Raw genomic sequence first — 11332 nt, forward strand, 5'->3', positions numbered from 1 at the left:
TGGTGGTCAAATTAAAGCACGTGGCGCCGTAGGGGGTCGTTAATCAATCAAGGAGCTACTGGTCATAGTCAACCAAGGAATCACGGGTCATGCATGAGTGGCTTTGCTGCTTTGCAAGTTGTTTCATTTAAGAGTGAATTCCACTTTTTACCCCATATTTATATATTTGTGACACTAATTACCCTTTCGAGTGAAAATTCGTCTAGACACTTCAGTAGTATTACCATCTCATGGCTCACGCTGTGTATGAAGGAAAATCCTTGGTTGGAGATAATACCATCTTCCGTTGATTGCGATAAAACTAATGGCACAGCAGCCAGCGACGCACACCAAGTTACTACTACGCTGGTCAACGGTCAAATACAAACGCTAAGAAGTGAAGTGACGGAATATTCAAACTGTCTACTCATCCAAGCTGTCACCAATTCTCAGACGGCTAAGAATGTGCAGATCCTATATAAAACACTCATAATCCTGGCCATGTCAAAACAAGGGAGCCGCAAAATGTCAAAACCTGGCCATGTCGACGCATGGAATGGACCGTTCGCACGTCAAGACCATCCCTCGTTGCTTCACTCACTACCCAAAAGTGCAAGGTTGCTCATATATGTACCAAAAAAAGAGTCGATCGAGTCCTGGTCATGCATGATCATACATACACATATATAAACAACAACGACCAATCTTTATAGAAATAGAAATCATGGCTACACCACGTCAAGCGCATATATGGTAGAGGGGGGCTAGGCACTACTCGGCCCGCCGGAGCAGCGCCACCCGAAGACATCTGTCCGTTGGAGGAGACAAGTTTCCGAATGCAGGGTTTCGGACTGTTTTTGTGTGGGACACCGGCGTCAGTCCGATATTGTGGACCCTGCCCAGGCGCCCAAATATTCGCCCTATATTTAGGTTTGATATGAGGGGTGCCGGTCAGCTCGGGTGTTTGAGACTTATTTGAGACGTCTGTGTGGGTTGAATTTTCGTGACCGGTCAGTGAGAGGACCATCCGTCCGAGCGTTTGAGATGGGTGTCGGGTGTCCAGGTGTAGATGCTCTTAGTTATAGACCCTACATTATCGTACTAGACATGCACTTACGCATTATGTGAGTAAATGGGACAAAACGACAGGCCGGATGGATTAGCAACGCGCGCCGGTTCACCAACCCTCGTGCACTTGCACTAGCACCACGAGTGGATTCAACGCGTCCACACGACCACACCAACCACGACTCACACTCGCCATACAAGACATGAGGCGGCCGACATCACACACGATTTCACCACCAAACTCGACTCCCCCGCCCGATCGAGAGCGGCATCACAATTTTCACCAGGCATAAATAAAAAAAAACTTTCAAGTGAAGAAGAACTCGTCCTCTTCCTCTGACACGATCCGCGCAAACACCTGGGCCGGCATGTCAAACCTGGCTTCTTCTGTTGATTCGGTTCTCACCGCACGTCACTTCCCTTATCGCTTACACGTCATTGTATACACGAATCTTTCTAAAAACGAATATGGCGCATCAATTTCTATTCAGCATTTCAAACACATGCATGCGTACACTTACGAACGTGTCAACCAGCAAGCCACTGACTTGACGCAGGTGATTCCTCAGTTGACTATTCGTTGGCTGGTCAATTGAAAACACAATCTCCCGGTTTGATTTTATTTGATTTGGTAACGTGCTTCAATTTGATTTGACAAGACACTTTAGTATTACCTCACACACTACATGAAGAAAAAATCCTGATTGTAGATAATACTACTATCTTCCGTTGATTGCGATAATAAAACTAATGGCCCAGCAGCCAGCGACACAAACTCGCCCGTCGAAGCACACCAAGATACATTCAGTCGTCAACGGTCAAACACAAACACTAACAAGTGAATCGATGGACTATTCAACCGGTTTACTCGTCCAAGCTAACACCAATTCTCAGACGGCTAAGAATGTGCAGATCCTATATAAAACACTCATGACATCATATATAAACAAGGGTGCCGCAAAATGTCAAAACCTGGGTATGTCGACGGATGGACCGTTCCGTTCCGTTCTCACGTCAAGACCAGTCCCTCGTTCATGATGGCCCCGCTACGACTAGTATGGTGCTATGCGTCATGACGGTTGGATCATCTTTGCTGCTTATAGGGTTTTATTCAGATGCAATGATGCACTTGAAGCGGAGATCCATGCGCTTATATATGCAAGCCATGGCTTTAGCTCTCCAACACACAGAGTTGCAAGTCATCGTCCAATCGGATTCAATTGAGGCTCTGTCCATTTTATCAAATGAGAATCTCTCATGGTCAGCTTATGGGCACTTGGTAGCTAAGATCAAGGTCTTGATGGAGGAAAGGAAGTTTATTCCCCAGAAGATTTATAGGGATCAAAATAAGGTAGCAGATTGTCTGGCTAATTACAGCCGCATAGAATCGTGTACTATTGTTTGGCTTCAGAGAGACCATTCGTGTATCGAGGATTTCTTGTTAGTAGATTGTAATCCTATAATTTTAAAATAAAACTCCTCTATCGTAAAAAAAAAGCCGTCCATCGTTGCTTCACTCACTGCCCAAAAGTGCAAGGCTGCTCATACTAAAAAAATAGTCGATCGAGTCCTGGGCGAACATGATCGTAAGTATACATATATAAAAAACAACAATCAATCTTTTTAAAAGGAAATCATAGCTACACCGCGGCAAACGCACGGGTACGTGCGCAATGTTAAATGAAGAGTGAATTCCATTTTTTACCTTGTAGTTGTACATTTGTGACACATATTACCCTATTTAGCGGAACTTTTATCGAAATGTCACATTTTGGAGACTTTTAACACGGTTTTACCCCAGTTTTACATTTTGTCTGTTTATGGTCGATAGGATCGGCATGTTGCGTCATTGATTTGTAAAAAAAACTGTAAGGATCGGAGGGCATCATTGGCGATCTTGTCCAAACTTCTCTTGTCTATCTGTTCCACTCCTTGTGGCCGTCCACATGTTTTTGGATACAGGGCGTCACCTCACACCTTACCTGATGGACACGCATCAAAAAACAAGGGTCCAAAGATTTCAAAAGGGGTATTCTAGACGAATTTTCACTCGAAGGGGTAATTAGTGTCACAAATGTATAAATATGGGGTAAAAAGTGGAATTCACTCTCAAATAAAACCAAAGCACGTTACCAGGAGATTGTGCTTCTAATTGGCCCGCCAGCGAATAGTCAACTGAGGAATCACCCAAGTGTCTTGCTGATTTATTACACGTTCGTAAGGGTACGCATGCATGTGTTTAAAATGCTGAATATAAATCGATGTGCCATATTCGCTATTAGAAAGATTCGTGTATACAGTGACGACCATTTTTTTTTGAAAAGAAGGTTAAGACCCTCGGCCTTTGCATCAATCGATGCTAACAGCCATCTTTATTTATTATTTAACAAAGGTTTAACAAAAACATACATTAAGCCACCTGAAGTCATCATGCACACTTACAAAACTCGATAATGTGGAGTGCTCTCACTTCCTATATCTAAATCCGTTGTCGTCACCGATCCATCCACATAATTTATCAGAACCAACAGCCGGTGCAGCGGGCCTAAACACCACATGCATACGTTCTAGATGCCCCCATCTTCATCGGATCACCAACCAATCTTCAGGAGAGAGATCCGCATCATCCTTGCCACCCGTCCATCCGCCACCACGGCGCCCAACGGCGCCACCGTCCCGAGCTCGTCCATCCAGACACGAAGATTCTAGAAGATCTGTCGTGCGTAGCACCTGCCGACCAGGCATAACACAACGTAGCACCTGTCGGTCAGGCATGACTTCACATCTCCACCGAAAGCTCCGTGCAAGACGAAGCCGCTCCACCTCCTGCCTCTGTCTTCCAGCGCTACTCGAGAAACGATGCTCCCAAGAGAGTAAAACGACAGCGCAGTACCACCATCGTCCGATCTGAAAGACCAGATCCCAGGGACCCCGAAGTAGCATGAGTGGGTTGACAATATTTACACGACAATGCATTCATCAAGGTAACGACACAGAACGCCGCCATCGCCTGCCACCGACTCGGTTATCACCGGCAAGTATGTCTTCCCGACTCGCAGTCGGAGCTAGATGATGGATCTCGAGATTTGCCCATCCAGCGTCAGGCCTACCACCTCCGGCGAAGGAGATGGCCACCACCGCCGCGCCCAGGGCCGGAGCCCCCGACGTCCTCATGTTGCAGGTCCAGCCCAGAAGCCGCTTGACGTAGCCGGATCAGCGGAGATGCATGACAGCGTGTGGAGCGGCCCGTTGAAGCCCATCTGGGTGTTGGGGAACGTAGTAATTCAAAAAAAATCCTACGATCACGCAAGATCTATCTAGGAGATGCATAGCAACGAGGCAGAAGAGTGTGTCCACCTACCCTCGTAGACCGAAAGCGGAAGCGTTTAGTAACGCGGTTTATGTAGTCGAACGTCTTCATGATCCAACCGATCCAAGTACCGAACGTACATCACCTCCGTGTTCAGCACACGTTCAACTCGATGACGTCCCTCGAGATCTTGATCCAGTGGAGGGTCGAGGGAGAGTTCCGTTAGCACGACAGCATGGCAACGATGATGGTGATGTGATCCGCGCAGGGCTTCGCCTAAGCACTACGACGCTATGACCGGAGGAGTAAACTGTGGAAGGGGGCACCGCACACGGCTAAGAGAACTATTGGTGTGCCTTTGGGGTGCCCCCTGCCCACGTATATAAAGGAGGAGGAAGAGGCCGGCGGCCATGAGGGGGCCGCCATGGGGGGGGGGTCCTACTTGGACTCCTAGTCCAAGTAGGATTCGCCCCCCCTTTTCCTTTCCTCCACATGAGGGAATAGGAAGGAGAGGGAGAGGGAAAGGGAAGGGGGGCGCCGCCCCCTCCTCCTTGTCCTATTTGGACTCCCAAGGAGGGAGGCGCGCGGCCACCCCCCGCGGGCTTCCCTCTGTCTCCCTTAGGCCCATGTTGGCCCAATACTTTCCCGGGGGGGTTCCGGTAACCCCTCGGTACTCCAAAAAAAATACCTGAATCACTCGGAACCATTCCGATGTCTAAATATAACCTTCCAATATATGAATCTTTACCTCTCGACCATTTCGAGACTCCTCGTCATTTCCGTGATCTCATCCGGGACTCTGAACAATCTTCGGTCACCAAAACACATAACTCATAATACAAATCGTCATCGAACGTTAAGCGTGCGGATCCTACGGGTTTGAGAACTATGTAGACATGACCGAGAAACATCTCCGGTCAATAACGAATAACGGAACGTGGATGCTCATATTGGCTCCTACATATTCTACGAAGATCTTTATCGATCAAACCGCATAACAACATACGTTATTCCCTTTGTCATCGGAATGTTACTTGCTCGAGATTCGATCATCGGTATCATCATACCTAGTTCAATCTCACTACCGGCAAGTCTCTTTACTCGTCCCGTAATGCATCATCCCACAACTAACTCATTAGTCACATTGCTTGCAAGGCTTATAGTGATGTGCATTACTGAGAGGGCCTAGAGATACCTCTCCGATACACTGAGTGACAAATCCTAATCTCGATCTATGCCAACACAACAAATACCTTCGGAGACACTTATAGAGCATATTTATAGTCACCCAGTTATGTTGTGACATTTGATAGCACACAAGGTGTTCCTCCGGTATTCGGGAGTTGCATAATCTCATAGTCAGAGGAATATGTATAAGTCATGAAGAAAGCAATAGCAATAAAGCTAAACGATCATAATGCTAAGCTAACGGATGGGTCTTTTCCATCACATCATTCTCTAATAATGTGATCCTGTTCATCAAATGACAACACATGTCTATGGTCAGCAAACTTAACCATCTTTGATTAACGAGCTAGTCAAGTAGAGGCATACTAGGGACACTTTGTTTGTCTATGTATTCACAGATGTACCAAGTTTCCAGTTAATACAATTCTAGCATGAATAATAAGCATTTATCATGATATAAGGAAATATAAACAACAACTTTATTATTGCCTCTAAGGCATATTTCCTTCAGTCTCCCACTTAATCTAGATTACATAGTAATGATTCTAACACCCATGGAGTCTTGGTGTTGATCATGTTTTGCTCGTGAGAGAGGCTTAGACAACAGGTCTACAACATTCAGATCTATATGTATTTTGCAAATCTCTATGTCTCCCTCCTTGACTTGACCACGGATGGAATTGAAGCGTCTCTTGATGTGTTTGGTTCTCTTGTGAATTTTGGATTCCTTCGCCAAGGCAATTGCTCCAGTATTGTCATAAAATATTTTCATTGGACCTGATGCACTAGGTATTACACCTAGATCGGATATGAACTCCTTCATCCAGACTCCTTCATTTGCTGCTTCCGAAGCAGCTATGTACTCCGGTTCACACGTAGATCCCGCCACGACGCTCTGCTTGGAAATGCATCAACTTACAGCTCCACCATTCAATACAAATACTTATCTGGCTTGTGACTTAGAGTCATCCGGATCAGTGTCGAAGTTTATGTCGACGTAACCATTTACGATGAGCTCTTTGTCACCTCTATAAAAGAGAAACATATCCTTAGTCATTTTTAGGTATTTCAGGATGTTCTTGACCGCTGTCCAGTGATCCACTCCTGGATTACTTTTGTACCTCCTTGCTAAACTTATAGCAAGGTACACATCAGGTCTGGTACACATCATTGCATACATGATAGAACCTATGGCTGAGGCATAGGGAATGACCTTCATTTTCTCTCTATCTTCTATAGTGGTCGGGCATTGAGTCTAACTCAACTTCACACTTTATAACACAGGCAAGAACCCTTTCTTTGACTGATCCATTTTGAACTTCTTCAAAACTTTATCAAGGTATGTGCTTTGTGAAAGTCCAACTAAGCGTCTTGATCTATCTCTATAGATATTGATGCCCAATATATAAGCAGATTCACTGAGGTATTTCATTGAAAAATTCTTATTCAAGTATTCTTTTATGCTATCCAGAAATTATGTATTATTTCCAATCAATAATATGTCATCCACACATAATATTAGAAATACTACAGAGGTCCCACTCACTTTCTTGTAAACTCATGCTTCTCCAAAAGTCTGTATAAAACCATATGCTTTGATCACACTATCAAAGCATATATTCCAACTCCGAGAGGCTTGCACCAGTCCATAAATGGATCGCTGGAGCTTGCACATTTTGTTAGCATCTTTAGGATCGACAAAACCTTCTGGTTGCATCATATACAACTCTTCTTTAAGATATCCATTAAGGAATGCAGTTTTGACATCCATTTGTCAAATTTCATAATCATAAAATGTAACAATTGCTAACATGATTCGGACAGACTTAAGCATCGCTACGGGTAAGAAGGTCTCATCATAGTCAACTCCTTGACCTCGTCAAAAACCTTTCGCAACAAGTCGAGCTTTGTAGACAGTAACATTACCGTCAGCGTCAGTCTTCTTCTTGAAGATCCATCTATTTTCTATGGCTTGCCGATCATCGGGCAAGTCAACCAAAGTCCACACATTGTTCTCACACATGGATCCCATCTCAGATTTCATGGCCTCAAACCATTTCGCGGAATCTGGGCTCATCATCGCTTCCTCATAGTTCGTAGATTCGTCATGGTCAAGTAACATGACCTCCAGAATAGGGTTACCGTACCACTCTGGTGTGGACCATACTCTGGTTAACCTACGAGGTTCGGTAGTAACTTGATCCGAAGTTTCATAATCATCATCATTAGCGTCCTCACTAATTGGTGTAGGAATCACCGGAACTGATTTCTGTGATGAACTACTTTCGAATTTAGGAGAAGGTACAATTACCTCATCAAGTTCTACTTTCCTCCCACTCACTTTTTTCGAGAGAAACTCCTTCTCTAGAAAGGATCCATTCTTAGCAACGAATATCTTACCTTCGGATTTGTGATAGAAGGTGTACCCAATAGTCTCTTTTGGGAATCCTATGAAGACACATTTCTCCAATTTGGGTTCAAGCTTATCAGGTTGAAACTTTTTCACATAAGCATCGCAGCCCCAAACTTGAAGAAGCGATAACTTAGGTTTTTTGCCAAACCACAGTTCATATGGTGTTGTCTCAACGGATTTAAATGGTTCCTTATTTAATGTGAATGAAGCCATCTCTAAAGCATAACCACGAAACGATAGCGGTAAATCAGTAAGTGACATCATAGATCGCACCATATCTAATAAAGTACGGTTACGACGTTCGGACACACCATTACGTTGTGGTGTTCCAGGTGACGTGAGTTGTGAAACTATTTCACATTGTTTCAAATGAAGACCAAACTCATAACTCAAATATTCACCTCCATGATCAGATCGTAGAAACTTTATTTTTCTTGTTACGATGATTTTCCACTTTACTCTGAAATTCTTTGAACTTTTCAAATGTTTTAGACTTATATTTCATTAAGTAGATATACCCATATCTGCTCAAATCATCTGTGAAGGTTAGAAAATAACGATACCCACGCGAGCTTCAACACTCATCAGACCGCATACATCAGTATGTATTATTTCCAATAAGTTAGTTGCTCACTCCATTGTTCCGAAGAATGGAGTCTTAGTCATCCTGCCCATGAGGCATGGTTCACAAGCATCAAGTAATTCATAATCAAGTGATTCCAAAAGCCCATTAGCATGGAGTTTCTTCATGCACTTTACACCAATATGACCTAAACGACAGTGCCACAAATAAGTTCCACTATCATTATTAACTTTGCACCTTTTGACTTCAATAATTATGAATGTGTGTATCACTACAACCGAGATTCACCAAAAATAGACCACTCATCAAGGGTGCATGACCATAAAAGATATTATTCGTATAAATAGAACAACCATTACTCTCTGATTTAAATTAATAACCGTATCACATTAAACAAGAACCAGATATAATGTTCATGCTCAACGCTGGCACCAAATAACAATTATTTAGGTCTAAAACTAATCCCGACGGTAGATGTAGAGGTAGCGTGCCGATGGCTATCACATCGACTTTGGAACCATTTTCCACGCGCATCGTCACCTCGTCCTTAGTTAATCTTCGTTTAATTCGTAGCCCCTGTTTTGAGTTGCAAATATGACCAACAGAACCAGTATCAAATACCTAGGCGCTACTATGAGCATTAGTAAGGTACACATCAATAACATGTATATCAAATATATCTTTCACTTTGCCATCCTTCTTATCCGCCAAATACTTGGGGCAGTTTCGCTTCCAGTGATCAGTCCCTTTGTAGTAGAAGCATTCAGTTTCAGACTTAGGACCAGACATGGGTTTCTTCCCTTGAGAAGCAACTGGCTTGCTATTATTCTTGAAGTTCCCCTTCTTCCCTTTGCCATTTTTTCTTGAAACTAGTGGTCTTGTTCATCATCAACACATGATGCTCCTTCTTGATTTCTAGCTCCACAGCCTTTAGCATTGCGAAGAGCTCGGGAATTGTCTTTTCCATCCCTTGCATATTATAGTTCATCACAAAGCCTTTATAGTTTGGTGGCAGTGATTGAAGAACTCTGTCAATGACACTATCATCAAGAAGATTAACTCCCAGCTGAGTCAAGTGGTTATGGTACCTTGACATTCTGAGTATGTGTTCACTGACAGAACTATTCTCCTCCATTTTGTAGCTGTAGAACTTGTTGGAGACTTCATATATCTCAACTCGGGCATTTGCTTGAAATATTAACTTCAACTCCTGGAACATCTCATATGCTCCATGACGTTCAAAACGTCTTTGAAGTCCCGATTCTAAGCCGTAAAGCATGGCACACTAAACTATTGAGTAGTCATCAGCTTTGCTCTGCTAGACGTTCATAACGTCCGGAGTTTCTCCTGCAGCGGGTCTTGCACCTAGCAGTGCTTACAGGACGTAATTCTTCTGTGCAACGATGAGAATAATCCTCAAGTTACGGACCCAGTCCGTGTAGTTGCTACCATCATCTTTCAACCTAGCATTCTCTAGGAACGCATTAAAATTCAAGGGAACGGTAGCACATGCCATTGATCTACAACAACATAGATACAAAAAAACTATCAGGTACTAAGTTCATGATAAATTAAAGTTTAATTAATCATATTACTTAAGAACTTCCACTTAGATAGACATCTCTCTAGTCATCTAAATAATCACGTGATCCATATGAACTAAACCATGTCCGATCATCACGTGAGATGGAGTAGTTTTCAATGGTGAACATCTCTATGTTGATCATATCTACTGTATGATTCATGTTTGACCTTTCGGTCTTAGTGTTCCGAGGCCATATCTGCATATGCTAGGCTCGTCAAGTTTAACCCGAGTATTCTGCACATGCAAAACTGGCTTGCACCGGTTGTATGTGAACGTAAAGCTTATCACACCCGATCATCACGTGGTGTCTCGGCACGATGAATTGTAGCAACGGTGCATACTCAGGGAGAACACTGATACCTTGAAATTTAGTGAGAGATCATCTTATAATGCTACCGCCGTACTAAGCCAAATAAGATGCATAAAAGATAAACATCACATGCAATCAAAATATGTCACATTATATGGCCATCATCATTTTGTGCCTTTGATCTCCATCTCCAAAGCACCGTCATGATCTCCATCGTCACCAGCTTGACACCTTGATCTCCATCGTAGCATCGTTGTCGTCTCGCCAACTATTGCTTCCACGACTATTGCTACCGCTTAATGATAAAGTAAAGCAATTACATGGTGTTTGAGGCCTGTTTGAGAAGTCTGTCTAGACAGAAAAATCATGACCGGTCAGTGACCGGGCGGGTATTTGAGAAGGATTTGGGGCGGCCTGCTGTAGATGCTCTTATGCTAAAGCTTCTAGATGAACAGCACGTGAAATACAGTAGTACCAAGAAGCTGCTTTGAAGTCACACTCAGTTGAGCCCTGCCTTATTTAAAGTTTCTAGATGAACAGTACGCATCCACATGCATGCGTTGACATGGAAGGGACCACGTGTAAACCGCAGTTCCATCCATGAATACTCTGTTTTACTACCATGCATGCTCTGTTTTTGTCAAACACATGGGAAGAATACCGAGCTTTTCCAGTCATACACGCCTTCCTGTTATTATCCTGTAGTTGGACCATTCGACTTTTCACACAGATAGTTATGAACGCAGCCATGGAGAAGTTTGCCTTGACAATGACACCAAGCATACCAAATTGTTTGAACAGCTTAATCATGATCGATTTCTACAATTCTTACAACAAGTTACTACAGTACAACTAATGAACAGTGCCGCCGCTTCGTAGCAGCACCTGCTGAGAGA

The sequence above is a fragment of the Triticum dicoccoides genome, chromosome 1A (genome assembly GCF_002162155.2).
Source record: "Triticum dicoccoides isolate Atlit2015 ecotype Zavitan chromosome 1A, WEW_v2.0, whole genome shotgun sequence".
Lineage (NCBI taxonomy): Eukaryota > Viridiplantae > Streptophyta > Magnoliopsida > Poales > Poaceae > Triticum > Triticum dicoccoides.